This window comes from Taudactylus pleione, unplaced genomic scaffold, assembly GCF_031769625.1.
Source record: "Taudactylus pleione unplaced genomic scaffold, aTauple2 ptg003868l, whole genome shotgun sequence".
Lineage (NCBI taxonomy): Eukaryota > Metazoa > Chordata > Amphibia > Anura > Myobatrachidae > Taudactylus > Taudactylus pleione.
Genome location: NW_028288185.1, coordinates 21,105 through 44,629, shown reverse-complemented (window position 1 = coordinate 44,629; position 23,525 = coordinate 21,105). Strand labels below are relative to the sequence as shown.

Genomic DNA, 23,525 nt, shown 5'->3' with positions numbered 1-23,525 from the left:
CACAGTATCATCTCCAAAACATTTTATTTTGGACTTTTGCCAATTAACTTTAAAAGCGGATCCTCCACAAAAAATATTAATTTTTAATTTTGCTCTGTCCAACGTAGCCTTATTTCCACCTACTACTACAACATCGTCCATATATGCCAAAACTTTCACACATTCACCCTTACACCCAGGTACTAAAAAACCACGCACTACTTTATCCTTACGCAACATACACAACAAAGGTTCTAACACACAAAGAAAAAGAATTGGTGATAACGGACACCCTTGTCTCACGCCAGAGTCAATCTTCACATGCTCACTCAAATGGCCATTCACCAGCACTCTGCTACAAGCACCCTCATACAAAAGTCTGATCCGATCTACAAAGACAGTTGGAAAACTCATACGCTCTAACACTCTAAACATAAAGTCATGACCCACTCTATCATACGCTTTCTCAAAATCTAACGCCATCACATACAACATCTGCTTTCTTCCTAACACATCACCAATCATATCCCGAAACAACATCAAATTATCATGCACACGTCTTCCAGGCACTGCACAGACTTGCTCCTCCCCAATCACTTGCTGAATTACCACTTTCATTCTGCACGCCAAACACTTTGCGAAAATCTTGTAATCTGTATTTAGCAACGTAATAGGACGCCAATTTGCTAAGACTCTCCTATCACCTTTCTTATGAAGTAAAACTACCACTCCTTCTTTCATAGCATCATTCATACACCCATTCTTAAAAATAAAATGCAACACTTCAACCAAATCATCCTTAACAAACTCCCACATACTCACATAAAATTCCACAGGCAATCCATCTCGTCCGGGCGACTTATTCCTACTCATACTTTTTAACACATACTCCACCTCATCACACAACACTGCATCCGTTAAGTTCTCATACTCTATTACATCCACTTTTTCTGAGATTATGTTTAAAACATCCTCTTGCATATCCCTATCAACTTCTTTCCACTTATACAAATTCTTATAAAACTTCTCCACTTCAAACATGATACCATTCATATCTGTCACATCCACACCACTTTCATCCAGAATAACAGCCATATCCCTGTTACCATTACACACTTTCTTAAAAAAGAATCGACTACAGGTTTCATCCTGTTCCATATGTTCCACTTTCGCTCTATAGATAATTTGCTTCCCTCTCTCATCCAACCTCTCATTCACTTCTTGTCTAACACACTTAATATCCTCAGCAACATCATGACCCATATCTTGCAAAGCATACAAAAAATCCAACCTTTTATACAACAAATCATACCGATTACGGTTTCGCTCAGCTATATTACGTCCCATTTTACGAAAAAACATACTCACTTTCACTTTCATCCATTCCCACCAATCAAGCACATTCTCAAAATCAGTCTTGCACTCTTTCCACTTAGGATATTGTTGTCCAAAACACTTCCTCACATATTCATCCTCAAGTAGTCTCACATTCATTTCCACACACCCCTACCATAATCCATACCATCCACACATTCAATCTCACACAACAAGCATTCATGATCTGAGTACAGCACCCTCTGTTGGTCATAAAGAATATACGACAAGCCTCTCCCTAACAACAAATAATCTAACCTAGAAAATATTTGTCCCCTATCCGCCCTATACGTAGGCTTCGGTTTTCCCTTGCCACATGCACACGACACATCCACCAGTTGAAAATCAGTAATCACACTCTTCAACATTCTACCCGTCACATCCACTACACTCACTCCCACACTCTGCCTATCACACTTCTCCATAATACAATTAAAGTCACCAACCAAACACACAGGTAATCTACCTGGGAGAAAAAAACACAATTTTGCAAACAAGTCCTTCCGTTCATTCTTATCAACAGGCGCATACACGTTTATCAGACGAAACTTAAAACCCCTGTAACACACGTGCACCAAAATGCACCGCCCTGGTTCAATAATGGTATAAGAATCAAAAACAAAATCCTTCCCCTTTGCAAGAATCCCCACCCCATCATTTTTATTTTTATGAGAGCCTGACCAAATAGTAGCACCATAAGGCCACTCATCACTTGCAGGAGCCTCACACACACCACATTCTTGCAAGCAATATAAGTCCCCTTTTTTTCCTTTGAGATCCTCAAAAATTGCAGATCTTCTAGCTTTTGTTTTAATTCCCCTAACATTCAGGGAAACCAAATTAAAAGTTTGCATCAGGAAAGAGGATTACAAATAAAAAGGACAGAAAAAGACATTGACATAAAATAACATACAACTCAAGTTCCACTACAGACCTCCATAAAATTCTGTACATCCTCGGAAGCCAGGTAGGAACCGTCAGGTGAAATCAAAACAGAGCCATCCTCTCTGACAGGTTGTGCACATGGTATAGAGGACACATTAGATTCCTGAGAAAAAACCCCAGCATCCCCCTTATGCAAAACATTATCAGACTGTAAAGACAAAATAGCAGTTGTAGCTCCTCCCACCACCTCTGTGCTACTCACATTTTCCATATTGCAGGTTACACTATTCTCTCCCTCCTCCACACATAACCCTACATAACGATTGCTAGTTGTTACATTTACTGCTGCTGTCAGTTTCTGCCTTTTGGCAGAGCCAGCAGTAGACACTCCACGTTTACCTTTCACCACAATGAAATCCCCCTCCTCCTCCTTACCCCTGACAGGAGCTGGGCTGCTCTCTGCCGCAGACACAGAGTCCCATTCACTTTCCGACTCAGTCCAGGTGCAATGCAGAGACCCAGCAGCTGAGCTGTCAGCAGGGCTGGCTGGAAACAGTGCAGCAAAATCTTCTGTCAGTCCCAGACTTTGACACTGAACTCCCTCATCAGCACTGACAGGCAGCCTTTGTAGTGGGAACGCAGGGGAATCCTCTCTCACTATCTCCTTCTGACGCTGAGCTCCTGCAGCAACGCTGACAGCCTGACTTGGTAGAGACTGAGCAGGGAAAACCTTCTCCATAGAAGCACCAATGAGCCGCGAGTGGGCGGGGCCAGCAGCAGCAGGGCTGGACAGAGCAGGGAACTCATCCACAGGAACAGAACCAATCAGCCGCGGGTGGGCGGGGCCAACCACTGGGCTCGTCACAGGCAGAACAGGGAATTCCTCCATAGATGCCAGTCGAGGGGGGGCGGAGTCAGCCGCGATGACGTCATTAGCCGCGCTCCCAACCCGGGGAACAGGCAAAACACTGCTCTCTGCACAAGCGTTGTCACTGACAGGGGATTCCCTCTCCACATTCAAAGTTTTGGCGCCCAGATCCTTCTGCACGGACTGCAAAGTGGCCATTTTAACCTCAGCAGCATGGATAGCTTGTGCAACAGAAACATATGGCACACCCTGCTGCTGCACAGTATCTCCATCCGCACGAGTGCTATTTCCATAAATAGGGCAATTTCTCATCAAATGACCAGCCTCTCCACACAGGTCACATTTCTTTCCTTGTGGGCAAAAAGAAGCCTCATGTCCTGGTTTTCCACAATTTCTACAACACTTCCCCACCATACATGAGTCTTTAGTATGTCCAAACTTACAGCAGTTTCTACAGTAAAAAGGCTGCTCTGGGTAGAAGAGGTATCCTCTAGCCCCACCAATTGAGAAATTTGCAGGGGGATGCATCACACCCCCAATCCCTTCAGGGTCTAAACGGAGCCTCACCCAAAATTTTGTTTTGCCATTAAAAATGCCCACATAATTCTGCAGCTGTGTACCCCCCCGTACAGAGGAACAATACCTCAGCAAAAAAGCTTTAATCTGATCTGGTGCCACAAAAGGATCGTACATATGTACTGTCACAGGTCTCTCAGACCCCATAAACAGAGGCAGGATCTGAATGCCTTTCATAAGGGGCTCATTAAGCTGCGCTCTTACCAGTTCGTAGCAAGTCAGACAGGCATGCGATGTGTAGAACGTAATATCATAAGTCCCGGCAGTTGGAAATTCCTGGATGCAGTACACATCCTCCTTCGTAATATCAGCTACGGGAACCAGGATCTTATCCCATACATGTCGCAGGGTCCTCCTCTGACCGGTAATACTTGCATCAAACTGTAGCCTGAAGGTATTCTTCACACCTGACATACTGGCAGTCTCACAGGACCCCAAAGTCGCCTCCTCTGATCTCCTTCCCGATATCCCAGGGCCCCCAGCCGGGGTACCCTGAATCCTCTGGCCGACCAAACACAGATAACTCTGCACTTGATCTTAGCCAAAAGGCCGAGAAGCGATAACCCATTAAGGGCACGGAAAAAACACGCTCCGTTCTGACCTGACTCACACAATCAAGGAGAATGCTAGAGCAGCCACCAATAATCTATGAAGAGCGGCCTCCTGCTGCTTGCGGCCCTGTCCAAGGTGCTTCCAGCTACTGCAATGACTGACCCACAGCAAGGGCCTTTTTTTTTTTTTTTTTTTTTTTTTTTTTTGCCCACCACTTGCCTTTACCATAGCTTAGTTACAAGCAGAAGTGCTTTGGGTTTCTTTCCCATACTCTCTTGCTAGCTGCATGATTTGCATTGGCACCGCCTCCTGCAAACCTCTGCCACACCCACCCAAAAGACGCTTTGCGGCCTTCCTTTCTTCGAGCCGTGTCCCTGCAGTTTATTAGACAGTGTAACCCTTCATTGAAATGCTCAGAAACATTGCTCGGAATGTTCACAGTGTCTACGGAATGTTCAGGAAGAAGAGAATGTTGACAGTCAGAACACAGAATGTTGGTGCATTCTCATTCTAATTTTCAAACAACCAACATTCTACTCTGATGTCAGTGTGTTCTGATGTTTACAAGTATTGCACTTGCTTGCTGAGGTCCATTGGAGGGAGACACAGACCACGAGATGCTTTCTCCAATTGATTGTCCTTGCAAATAGGGACCCAAAAAGGTTTCTTGATGGTCGCACGATGCCGAAAGAGGCACATTTAAACCCGTAACAAAACCATTTATTGGAAACAAATTGCTTGACCAAATGAGCGCCAATTTCAAATGATTAAGCATAAACCTAGTCTCCCAAATTTCTATGTGGGGACAAAGTTTGCAAAATATTCAAGTTGTCCAAATGAAAAGATGGCCAATTCACGACTGCAAAAGTTCAATCTATCCATGTGCAAAAGTTCAATCTATCCGTGTGGTTGGTTGACACTTCTTGGTGCCAAAAAAGTGAAAAAGAGACGCAAACGAATTCAAAATCTAAATGTGGCATCACCTGGGTGGGTTGGAAAATCAGAGCTCAAACTGTAGCATACGTTCATTATGCAATACGTTCTTTGTGCAATTGATTTCCAAATTACTCTGCAACTCAACTCCAATGATATATAATTTGGGTTCAATCCCAGACATAGGCCTAAATGGAGAAAAACAAATGTAGACACAATAAGGCAGCAGACGAGACGACACCAAATAAACAGATCTTGTTTATTTTCAGTAGTTACGTACATAAACCAAATGAAGTGTTAAGAAGTGCCAAAGTGCAAGCAGGTGAGTGCAGGAGGCGCAGCAGGTGGTGGTATTGTCATTTGATTGCATGACGTGCAGACACAGGCAAAAGACTAGTTTGTTGAATCTGTAAGAATGAAACAAAGTGAAACGAAAGAGTTAAATAGTTCTTTTCTATTTTTGGATAACAGTTTAGGAAAGGTGCACCGGTCCTGGAAGTAATGCAATACCAGGTCAATGCGTGGAGTGGACAGAGCAAGCTCTTCTTCCATCTCCCTGTTCTAAAAATCCATTTAATATATGGCCCCCAGATAGGGGGCGTATCAGATATTAAACTGATAAGAACAGATACTACACTTGATCTTAGCCAAAAGGCCGAGAAGCGATAACCCATTAAGGGCACGGAAAAAACACGCTCCGTTCTGACCTGACTCACACAATCAAGGAGAATGCTAGAGCAGCCACCAATAATCTATGAAGAGCGGCCTCCTGCTGCTTGCGGCCCTGTCCAAGGTGCTTCCAGCTACTGCAATGACTGACCCACAGCAAGGGCCTTTTTTTTTTTTTTTTTTTTTTTTTTTTTTGCCCACCACTTGCCTTTACCATAGCTTAGTTACAAGCAGAAGTGCTTTGGGTTTCTTTCCCATACTCTCTTGCTAGCTGCATGATTTGCATTGGCACCGCCTCCTGCAAACCTCTGCCACACCCACCCAAAAGACGCTTTGCGGCCTTCCTTTCTTCGAGCCGTGTCCCTGCAGTTTATTAGACAGTGTAACCCTTCATTGAAATGCTCAGAAACATTGCTCGGAATGTTCACAGTGTCTACGGAATGTTCAGGAAGAAGAGAATGTTGACAGTCAGAACACAGAATGTTGGTGCATTCTCATTCTAATTTTCAAACAACCAACATTCTACTCTGATGTCAGTGTGTTCTGATGTTTACAAGTATTGCACTTGCTTGCTGAGGTCCATTGGAGGGAGACACAGACCACGAGATGCTTTCTCCAATTGATTGTCCTTGCAAATAGGGACCCAAAAAGGTTTCTTGATGGTCGCACGATGCCGAAAGAGGCACATTTAAACCCGTAACAAAACCATTTATTGGAAACAAATTGCTTGACCAAATGAGCGCCAATTTCAAATGATTAAGCATAAACCTAGTCTCCCAAATTTCTATGTGGGGACAAAGTTTGCAAAATATTCAAGTTGTCCAAATGAAAAGATGGCCAATTCACGACTGCAAAAGTTCAATCTATCCATGTGCAAAAGTTCAATCTATCCGTGTGGTTGGTTGACACTTCTTGGTGCCAAAAAAGTGAAAAAGAGACGCAAACGAATTCAAAATCTAAATGTGGCATCACCTGGGTGGGTTGGAAAATCAGAGCTCAAACTGTAGCATACGTTCATTATGCAATACGTTCTTTGTGCAATTGATTTCCAAATTACTCTGCAACTCAACTCCAATGATATATAATTTGGGTTCAATCCCAGACATAGGCCTAAATGGAGAAAAACAAATGTAGACACAATAAGGCAGCAGACGAGACGACACCAAATAAACAGATCTTGTTTATTTTCAGTAGTTACGTACATAAACCAAATGAAGTGTTAAGAAGTGCCAAAGTGCAAGCAGGTGAGTGCAGGAGGCGCAGCAGGTGGTGGTATTGTCATTTGATTGCATGACGTGCAGACACAGGCAAAAGACTAGTTTGTTGAATCTGTAAGAATGAAACAAAGTGAAACGAAAGAGTTAAATAGTTCTTTTCTATTTTTGGATAACAGTTTAGGAAAGGTGCACCGGTCCTGGAAGTAATGCAATACCAGGTCAATGCGTGGAGTGGACAGAGCAAGCTCTTCTTCCATCTCCCTGTTCTAAAAATCCATTTAATATATGGCCCCCAGATAGGGGGCGTATCAGATATTAAACTGATAAGAACAGATACTACACTTGATCTTAGCCAAAAGGCCGAGAAGCGATAACCCATTAAGGGCACGGAAAAAACACGCTCCGTTCTGACCTGACTCACACAATCAAGGAGAATGCTAGAGCAGCCACCAATAATCTATGAAGAGCGGCCTCCTGCTGCTTGCGGCCCTGTCCAAGGTGCTTCCAGCTACTGCAATGACTGACCCACAGCAAGGGCCTTTTTTTTTTTTTTTTTTTTTTTTTTTTTTGCCCACCACTTGCCTTTACCATAGCTTAGTTACAAGCAGAAGTGCTTTGGGTTTCTTTCCCATACTCTCTTGCTAGCTGCATGATTTGCATTGGCACCGCCTCCTGCAAACCTCTGCCACACCCACCCAAAAGACGCTTTGCGGCCTTCCTTTCTTCGAGCCGTGTCCCTGCAGTTTATTAGACAGTGTAACCCTTCATTGAAATGCTCAGAAACATTGCTCGGAATGTTCACAGTGTCTACGGAATGTTCAGGAAGAAGAGAATGTTGACAGTCAGAACACAGAATGTTGGTGCATTCTCATTCTAATTTTCAAACAACCAACATTCTACTCTGATGTCAGTGTGTTCTGATGTTTACAAGTATTGCACTTGCTTGCTGAGGTCCATTGGAGGGAGACACAGACCACGAGATGCTTTCTCCAATTGATTGTCCTTGCAAATAGGGACCCAAAAAGGTTTCTTGATGGTCGCACGATGCCGAAAGAGGCACATTTAAACCCGTAACAAAACCATTTATTGGAAACAAATTGCTTGACCAAATGAGCGCCAATTTCAAATGATTAAGCATAAACCTAGTCTCCCAAATTTCTATGTGGGGACAAAGTTTGCAAAATATTCAAGTTGTCCAAATGAAAAGATGGCCAATTCACGACTGCAAAAGTTCAATCTATCCATGTGCAAAAGTTCAATCTATCCGTGTGGTTGGTTGACACTTCTTGGTGCCAAAAAAGTGAAAAAGAGACGCAAACGAATTCAAAATCTAAATGTGGCATCACCTGGGTGGGTTGGAAAATCAGAGCTCAAACTGTAGCATACGTTCATTATGCAATACGTTCTTTGTGCAATTGATTTCCAAATTACTCTGCAACTCAACTCCAATGATATATAATTTGGGTTCAATCCCAGACATAGGCCTAAATGGAGAAAAACAAATGTAGACACAATAAGGCAGCAGACGAGACGACACCAAATAAACAGATCTTGTTTATTTTCAGTAGTTACGTACATAAACCAAATGAAGTGTTAAGAAGTGCCAAAGTGCAAGCAGGTGAGTGCAGGAGGCGCAGCAGGTGGTGGTATTGTCATTTGATTGCATGACGTGCAGACACAGGCAAAAGACTAGTTTGTTGAATCTGTAAGAATGAAACAAAGTGAAACGAAAGAGTTAAATAGTTCTTTTCTATTTTTGGATAACAGTTTAGGAAAGGTGCACCGGTCCTGGAAGTAATGCAATACCAGGTCAATGCGTGGAGTGGACAGAGCAAGCTCTTCTTCCATCTCCCTGTTCTAAAAATCCATTTAATATATGGCCCCCAGATAGGGGGCGTATCAGATATTAAACTGATAAGAACAGATACTACACTTGATCTTAGCCAAAAGGCCGAGAAGCGATAACCCATTAAGGGCACGGAAAAAACACGCTCCGTTCTGACCTGACTCACACAATCAAGGAGAATGCTAGAGCAGCCACCAATAATCTATGAAGAGCGGCCTCCTGCTGCTTGCGGCCCTGTCCAAGGTGCTTCCAGCTACTGCAATGACTGACCCACAGCAAGGGCCTTTTTTTTTTTTTTTTTTTTTTTTTTTTTTTGCCCACCACTTGCCTTTACCATAGCTTAGTTACAAGCAGAAGTGCTTTGGGTTTCTTTCCCATACTCTCTTGCTAGCTGCATGATTTGCATTGGCACCGCCTCCTGCAAACCTCTGCCACACCCACCCAAAAGACGCTTTGCGGCCTTCCTTTCTTCGAGCCGTGTCCCTGCAGTTTATTAGACAGTGTAACCCTTCATTGAAATGCTCAGAAACATTGCTCGGAATGTTCACAGTGTCTACGGAATGTTCAGGAAGAAGAGAATGTTGACAGTCAGAACACAGAATGTTGGTGCATTCTCATTCTAATTTTCAAACAACCAACATTCTACTCTGATGTCAGTGTGTTCTGATGTTTACAAGTATTGCACTTGCTTGCTGAGGTCCATTGGAGGGAGACACAGACCACGAGATGCTTTCTCCAATTGATTGTCCTTGCAAATAGGGACCCAAAAAGGTTTCTTGATGGTCGCACGATGCCGAAAGAGGCACATTTAAACCCGTAACAAAACCATTTATTGGAAACAAATTGCTTGACCAAATGAGCGCCAATTTCAAATGATTAAGCATAAACCTAGTCTCCCAAATTTCTATGTGGGGACAAAGTTTGCAAAATATTCAAGTTGTCCAAATGAAAAGATGGCCAATTCACGACTGCAAAAGTTCAATCTATCCATGTGCAAAAGTTCAATCTATCCGTGTGGTTGGTTGACACTTCTTGGTGCCAAAAAAGTGAAAAAGAGACGCAAACGAATTCAAAATCTAAATGTGGCATCACCTGGGTGGGTTGGAAAATCAGAGCTCAAACTGTAGCATACGTTCATTATGCAATACGTTCTTTGTGCAATTGATTTCCAAATTACTCTGCAACTCAACTCCAATGATATATAATTTGGGTTCAATCCCAGACATAGGCCTAAATGGAGAAAAACAAATGTAGACACAATAAGGCAGCAGACGAGACGACACCAAATAAACAGATCTTGTTTATTTTCAGTAGTTACGTACATAAACCAAATGAAGTGTTAAGAAGTGCCAAAGTGCAAGCAGGTGAGTGCAGGAGGCGCAGCAGGTGGTGGTATTGTCATTTGATTGCATGACGTGCAGACACAGGCAAAAGACTAGTTTGTTGAATCTGTAAGAATGAAACAAAGTGAAACGAAAGAGTTAAATAGTTCTTTTCTATTTTTGGATAACAGTTTAGGAAAGGTGCACCGGTCCTGGAAGTAATGCAATACCAGGTCAATGCGTGGAGTGGACAGAGCAAGCTCTTCTTCCATCTCCCTGTTCTAAAAATCCATTTAATATATGGCCCCCAGATAGGGGGCGTATCAGATATTAAACTGATAAGAACAGATACTACACTTGATCTTAGCCAAAAGGCCGAGAAGCGATAACCCATTAAGGGCACGGAAAAAACACGCTCCGTTCTGACCTGACTCACACAATCAAGGAGAATGCTAGAGCAGCCACCAATAATCTATGAAGAGCGGCCTCCTGCTGCTTGCGGCCCTGTCCAAGGTGCTTCCAGCTACTGCAATGACTGACCCACAGCAAGGGCCTTTTTTTTTTTTTTTTTTTTTTTTTTTTTTGCCCACCACTTGCCTTTACCATAGCTTAGTTACAAGCAGAAGTGCTTTGGGTTTCTTTCCCATACTCTCTTGCTAGCTGCATGATTTGCATTGGCACCGCCTCCTGCAAACCTCTGCCACACCCACCCAAAAGACGCTTTGCGGCCTTCCTTTCTTCGAGCCGTGTCCCTGCAGTTTATTAGACAGTGTAACCCTTCATTGAAATGCTCAGAAACATTGCTCGGAATGTTCACAGTGTCTACGGAATGTTCAGGAAGAAGAGAATGTTGACAGTCAGAACACAGAATGTTGGTGCATTCTCATTCTAATTTTCAAACAACCAACATTCTACTCTGATGTCAGTGTGTTCTGATGTTTACAAGTATTGCACTTGCTTGCTGAGGTCCATTGGAGGGAGACACAGACCACGAGATGCTTTCTCCAATTGATTGTCCTTGCAAATAGGGACCCAAAAAGGTTTCTTGATGGTCGCACGATGCCGAAAGAGGCACATTTAAACCCGTAACAAAACCATTTATTGGAAACAAATTGCTTGACCAAATGAGCGCCAATTTCAAATGATTAAGCATAAACCTAGTCTCCCAAATTTCTATGTGGGGACAAAGTTTGCAAAATATTCAAGTTGTCCAAATGAAAAGATGGCCAATTCACGACTGCAAAAGTTCAATCTATCCATGTGCAAAAGTTCAATCTATCCGTGTGGTTGGTTGACACTTCTTGGTGCCAAAAAAGTGAAAAAGAGACGCAAACGAATTCAAAATCTAAATGTGGCATCACCTGGGTGGGTTGGAAAATCAGAGCTCAAACTGTAGCATACGTTCATTATGCAATACGTTCTTTGTGCAATTGATTTCCAAATTACTCTGCAACTCAACTCCAATGATATATAATTTGGGTTCAATCCCAGACATAGGCCTAAATGGAGAAAAACAAATGTAGACACAATAAGGCAGCAGACGAGACGACACCAAATAAACAGATCTTGTTTATTTTCAGTAGTTACGTACATAAACCAAATGAAGTGTTAAGAAGTGCCAAAGTGCAAGCAGGTGAGTGCAGGAGGCGCAGCAGGTGGTGGTATTGTCATTTGATTGCATGACGTGCAGACACAGGCAAAAGACTAGTTTGTTGAATCTGTAAGAATGAAACAAAGTGAAACGAAAGAGTTAAATAGTTCTTTTCTATTTTTGGATAACAGTTTAGGAAAGGTGCACCGGTCCTGGAAGTAATGCAATACCAGGTCAATGCGTGGAGTGGACAGAGCAAGCTCTTCTTCCATCTCCCTGTTCTAAAAATCCATTTAATATATGGCCCCCAGATAGGGGGCGTATCAGATATTAAACTGATAAGAACAGATACTACACTTGATCTTAGCCAAAAGGCCGAGAAGCGATAACCCATTAAGGGCACGGAAAAAACACGCTCCGTTCTGACCTGACTCACACAATCAAGGAGAATGCTAGAGCAGCCACCAATAATCTATGAAGAGCGGCCTCCTGCTGCTTGCGGCCCTGTCCAAGGTGCTTCCAGCTACTGCAATGACTGACCCACAGCAAGGGCCTTTTTTTTTTTTTTTTTTTTTTTTTTTTTTGCCCACCACTTGCCTTTACCATAGCTTAGTTACAAGCAGAAGTGCTTTGGGTTTCTTTCCCATACTCTCTTGCTAGCTGCATGATTTGCATTGGCACCGCCTCCTGCAAACCTCTGCCACACCCACCCAAAAGACGCTTTGCGGCCTTCCTTTCTTCGAGCCGTGTCCCTGCAGTTTATTAGACAGTGTAACCCTTCATTGAAATGCTCAGAAACATTGCTCGGAATGTTCACAGTGTCTACGGAATGTTCAGGAAGAAGAGAATGTTGACAGTCAGAACACAGAATGTTGGTGCATTCTCATTCTAATTTTCAAACAACCAACATTCTACTCTGATGTCAGTGTGTTCTGATGTTTACAAGTATTGCACTTGCTTGCTGAGGTCCATTGGAGGGAGACACAGACCACGAGATGCTTTCTCCAATTGATTGTCCTTGCAAATAGGGACCCAAAAAGGTTTCTTGATGGTCGCACGATGCCGAAAGAGGCACATTTAAACCCGTAACAAAACCATTTATTGGAAACAAATTGCTTGACCAAATGAGCGCCAATTTCAAATGATTAAGCATAAACCTAGTCTCCCAAATTTCTATGTGGGGACAAAGTTTGCAAAATATTCAAGTTGTCCAAATGAAAAGATGGCCAATTCACGACTGCAAAAGTTCAATCTATCCATGTGCAAAAGTTCAATCTATCCGTGTGGTTGGTTGACACTTCTTGGTGCCAAAAAAGTGAAAAAGAGACGCAAACGAATTCAAAATCTAAATGTGGCATCACCTGGGTGGGTTGGAAAATCAGAGCTCAAACTGTAGCATACGTTCATTATGCAATACGTTCTTTGTGCAATTGATTTCCAAATTACTCTGCAACTCAACTCCAATGATATATAATTTGGGTTCAATCCCAGACATAGGCCTAAATGGAGAAAAACAAATGTAGACACAATAAGGCAGCAGACGAGACGACACCAAATAAACAGATCTTGTTTATTTTCAGTAGTTACGTACATAAACCAAATGAAGTGTTAAGAAGTGCCAAAGTGCAAGCAGGTGAGTGCAGGAGGCGCAGCAGGTGGTGGTATTGTCATTTGATTGCATGACGTGCAGACACAGGCAAAAGACTAGTTTGTTGAATCTGTAAGAATGAAACAAAGTGAAACGAAAGAGTTAAATAGTTCTTTTCTATTTTTGGATAACAGTTTAGGAAAGGTGCACCGGTCCTGGAAGTAATGCAATACCAGGTCAATGCGTGGAGTGGACAGAGCAAGCTCTTCTTCCATCTCCCTGTTCTAAAAATCCATTTAATATATGGCCCCCAGATAGGGGGCGTATCAGATATTAAACTGATAAGAACAGATACTACACTTGATCTTAGCCAAAAGGCCGAGAAGCGATAACCCATTAAGGGCACGGAAAAAACACGCTCCGTTCTGACCTGACTCACACAATCAAGGAGAATGCTAGAGCAGCCACCAATAATCTATGAAGAGCGGCCTCCTGCTGCTTGCGGCCCTGTCCAAGGTGCTTCCAGCTACTGCAATGACTGACCCACAGCAAGGGCCTTTTTTTTTTTTTTTTTTTTTTTTTTTTTTTGCCCACCACTTGCCTTTACCATAGCTTAGTTACAAGCAGAAGTGCTTTGGGTTTCTTTCCCATACTCTCTTGCTAGCTGCATGATTTGCATTGGCACCGCCTCCTGCAAACCTCTGCCACACCCACCCAAAAGACGCTTTGCGGCCTTCCTTTCTTCGAGCCGTGTCCCTGCAGTTTATTAGACAGTGTAACCCTTCATTGAAATGCTCAGAAACATTGCTCGGAATGTTCACAGTGTCTACGGAATGTTCAGGAAGAAGAGAATGTTGACAGTCAGAACACAGAATGTTGGTGCATTCTCATTCTAATTTTCAAACAACCAACATTCTACTCTGATGTCAGTGTGTTCTGATGTTTACAAGTATTGCACTTGCTTGCTGAGGTCCATTGGAGGGAGACACAGACCACGAGATGCTTTCTCCAATTGATTGTCCTTGCAAATAGGGACCCAAAAAGGTTTCTTGATGGTCGCACGATGCCGAAAGAGGCACATTTAAACCCGTAACAAAACCATTTATTGGAAACAAATTGCTTGACCAAATGAGCGCCAATTTCAAATGATTAAGCATAAACCTAGTCTCCCAAATTTCTATGTGGGGACAAAGTTTGCAAAATATTCAAGTTGTCCAAATGAAAAGATGGCCAATTCACGACTGCAAAAGTTCAATCTATCCATGTGCAAAAGTTCAATCTATCCGTGTGGTTGGTTGACACTTCTTGGTGCCAAAAAAGTGAAAAAGAGACGCAAACGAATTCAAAATCTAAATGTGGCATCACCTGGGTGGGTTGGAAAATCAGAGCTCAAACTGTAGCATACGTTCATTATGCAATACGTTCTTTGTGCAATTGATTTCCAAATTACTCTGCAACTCAACTCCAATGATATATAATTTGGGTTCAATCCCAGACATAGGCCTAAATGGAGAAAAACAAATGTAGACACAATAAGGCAGCAGACGAGACGACACCAAATAAACAGATCTTGTTTATTTTCAGTAGTTACGTACATAAACCAAATGAAGTGTTAAGAAGTGCCAAAGTGCAAGCAGGTGAGTGCAGGAGGCGCAGCAGGTGGTGGTATTGTCATTTGATTGCATGACGTGCAGACACAGGCAAAAGACTAGTTTGTTGAATCTGTAAGAATGAAACAAAGTGAAACGAAAGAGTTAAATAGTTCTTTTCTATTTTTGGATAACAGTTTAGGAAAGGTGCACCGGTCCTGGAAGTAATGCAATACCAGGTCAATGCGTGGAGTGGACAGAGCAAGCTCTTCTTCCATCTCCCTGTTCTAAAAATCCATTTAATATATGGCCCCCAGATAGGGGGCGTATCAGATATTAAACTGATAAGAACAGATACTACACTTGATCTTAGCCAAAAGGCCGAGAAGCGATAACCCATTAAGGGCACGGAAAAAACACGCTCCGTTCTGACCTGACTCACACAATCAAGGAGAATGCTAGAGCAGCCACCAATAATCTATGAAGAGCGGCCTCCTGCTGCTTGCGGCCCTGTCCAAGGTGCTTCCAGCTACTGCAATGACTGACCCACAGCAAGGGCCTTTTTTTTTTTTTTTTTTTTTTTTTTTTTTGCCCACCACTTGCCTTTACCATAGCTTAGTTACAAGCAGAAGTGCTTTGGGTTTCTTTCCCATACTCTCTTGCTAGCTGCATGATTTGCATTGGCACCGCCTCCTGCAAACCTCTGCCACACCCACCCAAAAGACGCTTTGCGGCCTTCCTTTCTTCGAGCCGTGTCCCTGCAGTTTATTAGACAGTGTAACCCTTCATTGAAATGCTCAGAAACATTGCTCGGAATGTTCACAGTGTCTACGGAATGTTCAGGAAGAAGAGAATGTTGACAGTCAGAACACAGAATGTTGGTGCATTCTCATTCTAATTTTCAAACAACCAACATTCTACTCTGATGTCAGTGTGTTCTGATGTTTACAAGTATTGCACTTGCTTGCTGAGGTCCATTGGAGGGAGACACAGACCACGAGATGCTTTCTCCAATTGATTGTCCTTGCAAATAGGGACCCAAAAAGGTTTCTTGATGGTCGCACGATGCCGAAAGAGGCACATTTAAACCCGTAACAAAACCATTTATTGGAAACAAATTGCTTGACCAAATGAGCGCCAATTTCAAATGATTAAGCATAAACCTAGTCTCCCAAATTTCTATGTGGGGACAAAGTTTGCAAAATATTCAAGTTGTCCAAATGAAAAGATGGCCAATTCACGACTGCAAAAGTTCAATCTATCCATGTGCAAAAGTTCAATCTATCCGTGTGGTTGGTTGACACTTCTTGGTGCCAAAAAAGTGAAAAAGAGACGCAAACGAATTCAAAATCTAAATGTGGCATCACCTGGGTGGGTTGGAAAATCAGAGCTCAAACTGTAGCATACGTTCATTATGCAATACGTTCTTTGTGCAATTGATTTCCAAATTACTCTGCAACTCAACTCCAATGATATATAATTTGGGTTCAATCCCAGACATAGGCCTAAATGGAGAAAAACAAATGTAGACACAATAAGGCAGCAGACGAGACGACACCAAATAAACAGATCTTGTTTATTTTCAGTAGTTACGTACATAAACCAAATGAAGTGTTAAGAAGTGCCAAAGTGCAAGCAGGTGAGTGCAGGAGGCGCAGCAGGTGGTGGTATTGTCATTTGATTGCATGACGTGCAGACACAGGCAAAAGACTAGTTTGTTGAATCTGTAAGAATGAAACAAAGTGAAACGAAAGAGTTAAATAGTTCTTTTCTATTTTTGGATAACAGTTTAGGAAAGGTGCACCGGTCCTGGAAGTAATGCAATACCAGGTCAATGCGTGGAGTGGACAGAGCAAGCTCTTCTTCCATCTCCCTGTTCTAAAAATCCATTTAATATATGGCCCCCAGATAGGGGGCGTATCAGATATTAAACTGATAAGAACAGATACTACACTTGATCTTAGCCAAAAGGCCGAGAAGCGATAACCCATTAAGGGCACGGAAAAAACACGCTCCGTTCTGACCTGACTCACACAATCAAGGAGAATGCTAGAGCAGCCACCAATAATCTATGAAGAGCGGCCTCCTGCTGCTTGCGGCCCTGTCCAAGGTGCTTCCAGCTACTGCAATGACTGACCCACAGCAAGGGCCTTTTTTTTTTTTTTTTTTTTTTTTTTTTTTTGCCCACCACTTGCCTTTACCATAGCTTAGTTACAAGCAGAAGTGCTTTGGGTTTCTTTCCCATACTCTCTTGCTAGCTGCATGATTTGCATTGGCACCGCCTCCTGCAAACCTCTGCCACACCCACCCAAAAGACGCTTTGCGGCCTTCCTTTCTTCGAGCCGTGTCCCTGCAGTTTATTAGACAGTGTAACCCTTCATTGAAATGCTCAGAAACATTGCTCGGAATGTTCACAGTGTCTACGGAATGTTCAGGAAGAAGAGAATGTTGACAGTCAGAACACAGAATGTTGGTGCATTCTCATTCTAATTTTCAAACAACCAACATTCTACTCTGATGTCAGTGTGTTCTGATGTTTACAAGTATTGCACTTGCTTGCTGAGGTCCATTGGAGGGAGACACAGACCACGAGATGCTTTCTCCAATTGATTGTCCTTGCAAATAGGGACCCAAAAAGGTTTCTTGATGGTCGCACGATGCCGAAAGAGGCACATTTAAACCCGTAACAAAACCATTTATTGGAAACAAATTGCTTGACCAAATGAGCGCCAATTTCAAATGATTAAGCATAAACCTAGTCTCCCAAATTTCTATGTGGGGACAAAGTTTGCAAAATATTCAAGTTGTCCAAATGAAAAGATGGCCAATTCACGACTGCAAAAGTTCAATCTATCCATGTGCAAAAGTTCAATCTATCCGTGTGGTTGGTTGACACTTCTTGGTGCCAAAAAAGTGAAAAAGAGACGCAAACGAATTCAAAATCTAAATGTGGCATCACCTGGGTGGGTTGGAAAATCAGAGCTCAAACTGTAGCATACGTTCATTATGCAATACGTTCTTTGTGCAATTGATTTCCAAATTACTCTGCAACTCAACTCCAATGATATATAATTTGGGTTCAATCCCAGACATAGGCCTAAATGGAGAAAAACAAATGTAGACACAATAAGGCAGCAGACGAGACGACACCAAATAAACAGATCTTGTTTATTTTCAGTAGTTACGTACATAAACCAAATGAAGTGTTAAGAAGTGCCAAAGTGCAAGCAGGTGAGTGCAGGAGGCGCAGCAGGTGGTGGTATTGTCATTTGATTGCATGACGTGCAGACACAGGCAAAAGACTAGTTTGTTGAATCTGTAAGAATGAAACAAAGTGAAACGAAAGAGTTAAATAGTTCTTTTCTATTTTTGGATAACAGTTTAGGAAAGGTGCACCGGTCCTGGAAGTAATGCAATACCAGGTCAATGCGTGGAGTGGACAGAGCAAGCTCTTCTTCCATCTCCCTGTTCTAAAAATCCATTTAATATATGGCCCCCAGATAGGGGGCGTATCAGATATTAAACTGATAAGAACAGATACTACACTTGATCTTAGCCAAAAGGCCGAGAAGCGATAACCCATTAAGGGCACGGAAAAAACACGCTCCGTTCTGACCTGACTCACACAATCAAGGAGAATGCTAGAGCAGCCACCAATAATCTATGAAGAGCGGCCTCCTGCTGCTTGCGGCCCTGTCCAAGGTGCTTCCAGCTACTGCAATGACTGACCCACAGCAAGGGCCTTTTTTTTTTTTTTTTTTTTTTTTTTTTTTTGCCCACCACTTGCCTTTACCATAGCTTAGTTACAAGCAGAAGTGCTTTGGGTTTCTTTCCCATACTCTCTTGCTAGCTGCATGATTTGCATTGGCACCGCCTCCTGCAAACCTCTGCCACACCCACCCAAAAGACGCTTTGCGGCCTTCCTTTCTTCGAGCCGTGTCCCTGCAGTTTATTAGACAGTGTAACCCTTCATTGAAATGCTCAGAAACATTGCTCGGAATGTTCACAGTGTCTACGGAATGTTCAGGAAGAAGAGAATGTTGACAGTCAGAACACAGAATGTTGGTGCATTCTCATTCTAATTTTCAAACAACCAACATTCTACTCTGATGTCAGTGTGTTCTGATGTTTACAAGTATTGCACTTGCTTGCTGAGGTCCATTGGAGGGAGACACAGACCACGAGATGCTTTCTCCAATTGATTGTCCTTGCAAATAGGGACCCAAAAAGGTTTCTTGATGGTCGCACGATGCCGAAAGAGGCACATTTAAACCCGTAACAAAACCATTTATTGGAAACAAATTGCTTGACCAAATGAGCGCCAATTTCAAATGATTATGCATAAACCTAGTCTCCCAAATTTCTATGTGGGGACAAAGTTTGCAAAATATTCAAGTTGTCCAAATGAAAAGATGGCCAATTCACGACTGCAAAAGTTCAATCTATCCATGTGCAAAAGTTCAATCTATCCGTGTGGTTGGTTGACACTTCTTGGTGCCAAAAAAGTGAAAAAGAGACGCAAACGAATTCAAAATCTAAATGTGGCATCACCTGGGTGGGTTGGAAAATCAGAGCTCAAACTGTAGCATACGTTCATTATGCAATACGTTCTTTGTGCAATTGATTTCCAAATTACTCTGCAACTCAACTCCAATGATATATAATTTGGGTTCAATCCCAGACATAGGCCTAAATGGAGAAAAACAAATGTAGACACAATAAGGCAGCAGACGAGACGACACCAAATAAACAGATCTTGTTTATTTTCAGTAGTTACGTACATAAACCAAATGAAGTGTTAAGAAGTGCCAAAGTGCAAGCAGGTGAGTGCAGGAGGCGCAGCAGGTGGTGGTATTGTCATTTGATTGCATGACGTGCAGACACAGGCAAAAGACTAGTTTGTTGAATCTGTAAGAATGAAACAAAGTGAAACGAAAGAGTTAAATAGTTCTTTTCTATTTTTGGATAACAGTTTAGGAAAGGTGCACCGGTCCTGGAAGTAATGCAATACCAGGTCAATGCGTGGAGTGGACAGAGCAAGCTCTTCTTCCATCTCCCTGTTCTAAAAATCCATTTAATATATGGCCCCCAGATAGGGGGCGTATCAGATATTAAACTGATAAGAACAGATACTACACTTGATCTTAGCCAAAAGGCCGAGAAGCGATAACCCATTAAGGGCACGGAAAAAACACGCTCCGTTCTGACCTGACTCACACAATCAAGGAGAATGCTAGAGCAGCCACCAATAATCTATGAAGAGCGGCCTCCTGCTGCTTGCGGCCCTGTCCAAGGTGCTTCCAGCTACTGCAATGACTGACCCACAGCAAGGGCCTTTTTTTTTTTTTTTTTTTTTTTTTTTTTTTTGCCCACCACTTGCCTTTACCATAGCTTAGTTACAAGCAGAAGTGCTTTGGGTTTCTTTCCCATACTCTCTTGCTAGCTGCATGATTTGCATTGGCACCGCCTCCTGCAAACCTCTGCCACACCCACCCAAAAGACGCTTTGCGGCCTTCCTTTCTTCGAGCCGTGTCCCTGCAGTTTATTAGACAGTGTAACCCTTCATTGAAATGCTCAGAAACATTGCTCGGAATGTTCACAGTGTCTACGGAATGTTCAGGAAGAAGAGAATGTTGACAGTCAGAACACAGAATGTTGGTGCATTCTCATTCTAATTTTCAAACAACCAACATTCTACTCTGATGTCAGTGTGTTCTGATGTTTACAAGTATTGCACTTGCTTGCTGAGGTCCATTGGAGGGAGACACAGACCACGAGATGCTTTCTCCAATTGATTGTCCTTGCAAATAGGGACCCAAAAAGGTTTCTTGATGGTCGCACGATGCCGAAAGAGGCACATTTAAACCCGTAACAAAACCATTTATTGGAAACAAATTGCTTGACCAAATGAGCGCCAATTTCAAATGATTAAGCATAAACCTAGTCTCCCAAATTTCTATGTGGGGACAAAGTTTGCAAAATATTCAAGTTGTCCAAATGAAAAGATGGCCAATTCACGACTGCAAAAGTTCAATCTATCCATGTGCAAAAGTTCAATCTATCCGTGTGGTTGGTTGACACTTCTTGGTGCCAAAAAAGTGAAAAAGAGACGCAAACGAATTCAAAATCTAAATGTGGCATCACCTGGGTGGGTTGGAAAATCAGAGCTCAAACTGTAGCATACGTTCATTATGCAATACGTTCTTTGTGCAATTGATTTCCAAATTACTCTGCAACTCAACTCCAATGATATATAATTTGGGTTCAATCCCAGACATAGGCCTAAATGGAGAAAAACAAATGTAGACACAATAAGGCAGCAGACGAGACGACACCAAATAAACAGATCTTGTTTATTTTCAGTAGTTACGTACATAAACCAAATGAAGTGTTAAGAAGTGCCAAAGTGCAAGCAGGTGAGTGCAGGAGGCGCAGCAGGTGGTGGTATTGTCATTTGATTGCATGACGTGCAGACACAGGCAAAAGACTAGTTTGTTGAATCTGTAAGAATGAAACAAAGTGAAACGAAAGAGTTAAATAGTTCTTTTCTATTTTTGGATAACAGTTTAGGAAAGGTGCACCGGTCCTGGAAGTAATGCAATACCAGGTCAATGCGTGGAGTGGACAGAGCAAGCTCTTCTTCCATCTCCCTGTTCTAAAAATCCATTTAATATATGGCCCCCAGATAGGGGGCGTATCAGATATTAAACTGATAAGAACAGATACTACACTTGATCTTAGCCAAAAGGCCGAGAAGCGATAACCCATTAAGGGCACGGAAAAAACACGCTCCGTTCTGACCTGACTCACACAATCAAGGAGAATGCTAGAGCAGCCACCAATAATCTATGAAGAGCGGCCTCCTGCTGCTTGCGGCCCTGTCCAAGGTGCTTCCAGCTACTGCAATGACTGACCCACAGCAAGGGCCTTTTTTTTTTTTTTTTTTTTTTTTTTTTTTGCCCACCACTTGCCTTTACCATAGCTTAGTTACAAGCAGAAGTGCTTTGGGTTTCTTTCCCATACTCTCTTGCTAGCTGCATGATTTGCATTGGCACCGCCTCCTGCAAACCTCTGCCACACCCACCCAAAAGACGCTTTGCGGCCTTCCTTTCTTCGAGCCGTGTCCCTGCAGTTTATTAGACAGTGTAACCCTTCATTGAAATGCTCAGAAACATTGCTCGGAATGTTCACAGTGTCTACGGAATGTTCAGGAAGAAGAGAATGTTGACAGTCAGAACACAGAATGTTGGTGCATTCTCATTCTAATTTTCAAACAACCAACATTCTACTCTGATGTCAGTGTGTTCTGATGTTTACAAGTATTGCACTTGCTTGCTGAGGTCCATTGGAGGGAGACACAGACCACGAGATGCTTTTCTCCAATTGATTGTCCTTGCAAATAGGGACCCAAAAAGGTTTCTTGATGGTCGCACGATGCCGAAAGAGGCACATTTAAACCCGTAACAAAACCATTTATTGGAAACAAATTGCTTGACCAAATGAGCGCCAATTTCAAATGATTAAGCATAAACCTAGTCTCCCAAATTTCTATGTGGGGACAAAGTTTGGCAAAATATTCAAGTTGTCCAAATGAAAAGATGGCCAATTCACGACTGCAAAAGTTCAATCTATCCATGTGCAAAAGTTCAATCTATCCGTGTGGTTGGTTGACACTTCTTGGTGCCAAAAAAGTGAAAAAGAGACGCAAACGAATTCAAAATCTAAATGTGGCATCACCTGGGTGGGTTGGAAAATCAGAGCTCAAACTGTAGCATACGTTCATTATGCAATACGTTCTTTGTGCAATTGATTTCCAAATTACTCTGCAACTCAACTCCAATGATATATAATTTGGGTTCAATCCCAGACATAGGCCTAAATGGAGAAAAACAAATGTAGACACAATAAGGCAGCAGACGAGACGACACCAAATAAACAGATCTTGTTTATTTTCAGTAGTTACGTACATAAACCAAATGAAGTGTTAAGTGCCAAAGTGCAAGCAGGTGAGTGCAGGAGGCGCAGCAGGTGGTGGTATTGTCATTTGATTGCATGACGTGCAGACACAGGCAAAAGACTAGTTTGTTGAATCTGTAAGAATGAAACAAAGTGAAACGAAAGAGTTAAATAGTTCTTTTCTATTTTTGGATAACAGTTTAGGAAAGGTGCACCGGTCCTGGAAGTAATGCAATACCAGGTCAATGCGTGGAGTGGACAGAGCAAGCTCTTCTTCCATCTCCCTGTTCTAAAAATCCATTTAATATATGGCCCCCAGATAGGGGGCGTATCAGATATTAAACTGATAAGAACAGATACTACACTTGATCTTAGCCAAAAGGCCGAGAAGCGATAACCCATTAAGGGCACGGAAAAAAACACGCTCCGTTCTGACCTGACTCACACAATCAAGGAGAATGCTAGAGCAGCCACCAATAATCTATGAAGAGCGGCCTCCTGCTGCTTGCGGCCCTGTCCAAGGTGCTTCCAGCTACTGCAATGACTGACCCACAGCAAGGGCCTTTTTTTTTTTTTTTTT

The 23,525-nt window shown here is 42.5% G+C and overlaps 12 non-coding genes across 12 annotated transcripts; all 12 read right to left on the bottom strand.

Moving 5' to 3' along the window:
- Positions 1 to 5,643: 5,643 nt before the first annotated feature.
- LOC148430392 (U2 spliceosomal RNA) lies at positions 5,644 to 5,834 on the bottom strand. The gene has a single exon (XR_015877556.1). It is a non-coding gene; the product is annotated as a U2 spliceosomal RNA (small nuclear RNA).
- A 1,400-nt stretch (positions 5,835 to 7,234) lies between these two features.
- LOC148430391 (U2 spliceosomal RNA) lies at positions 7,235 to 7,425 on the bottom strand. Its single transcript, XR_015877555.1, has one exon. It is a non-coding gene; the product is annotated as a U2 spliceosomal RNA (small nuclear RNA).
- A 1,400-nt stretch (positions 7,426 to 8,825) lies between these two features.
- LOC148430390 (U2 spliceosomal RNA) lies at positions 8,826 to 9,016 on the bottom strand. Its single transcript, XR_015877554.1, has one exon. It is a non-coding gene; the product is annotated as a U2 spliceosomal RNA (small nuclear RNA).
- A 1,401-nt stretch (positions 9,017 to 10,417) lies between these two features.
- On the bottom strand, positions 10,418 to 10,608 carry LOC148430389 (U2 spliceosomal RNA). The gene has a single exon (XR_015877553.1). It is a non-coding gene; the product is annotated as a U2 spliceosomal RNA (small nuclear RNA).
- A 1,400-nt stretch (positions 10,609 to 12,008) lies between these two features.
- On the bottom strand, positions 12,009 to 12,199 carry LOC148430388 (U2 spliceosomal RNA). The gene has a single exon (XR_015877552.1). It is a non-coding gene; the product is annotated as a U2 spliceosomal RNA (small nuclear RNA).
- A 1,400-nt stretch (positions 12,200 to 13,599) lies between these two features.
- Positions 13,600 to 13,790, bottom strand: LOC148430387 (U2 spliceosomal RNA). Its single transcript, XR_015877551.1, has one exon. It is a non-coding gene; the product is annotated as a U2 spliceosomal RNA (small nuclear RNA).
- Positions 13,791 to 15,191: 1,401 nt separating this feature from the next.
- On the bottom strand, positions 15,192 to 15,382 carry LOC148430386 (U2 spliceosomal RNA). The gene has a single exon (XR_015877549.1). It is a non-coding gene; the product is annotated as a U2 spliceosomal RNA (small nuclear RNA).
- A 1,400-nt stretch (positions 15,383 to 16,782) lies between these two features.
- Positions 16,783 to 16,973, bottom strand: LOC148430385 (U2 spliceosomal RNA). The gene has a single exon (XR_015877548.1). It is a non-coding gene; the product is annotated as a U2 spliceosomal RNA (small nuclear RNA).
- Positions 16,974 to 18,374: 1,401 nt separating this feature from the next.
- On the bottom strand, positions 18,375 to 18,565 carry LOC148430384 (U2 spliceosomal RNA). The gene has a single exon (XR_015877547.1). It is a non-coding gene; the product is annotated as a U2 spliceosomal RNA (small nuclear RNA).
- A 1,401-nt stretch (positions 18,566 to 19,966) lies between these two features.
- On the bottom strand, positions 19,967 to 20,157 carry LOC148430383 (U2 spliceosomal RNA). Its single transcript, XR_015877546.1, has one exon. It is a non-coding gene; the product is annotated as a U2 spliceosomal RNA (small nuclear RNA).
- A 1,402-nt stretch (positions 20,158 to 21,559) lies between these two features.
- On the bottom strand, positions 21,560 to 21,750 carry LOC148430382 (U2 spliceosomal RNA). Its single transcript, XR_015877545.1, has one exon. It is a non-coding gene; the product is annotated as a U2 spliceosomal RNA (small nuclear RNA).
- A 1,399-nt stretch (positions 21,751 to 23,149) lies between these two features.
- LOC148430381 (U2 spliceosomal RNA) lies at positions 23,150 to 23,340 on the bottom strand. The gene has a single exon (XR_015877544.1). It is a non-coding gene; the product is annotated as a U2 spliceosomal RNA (small nuclear RNA).
- Between the last annotated feature and the right edge of the window lie 185 nt (positions 23,341 to 23,525).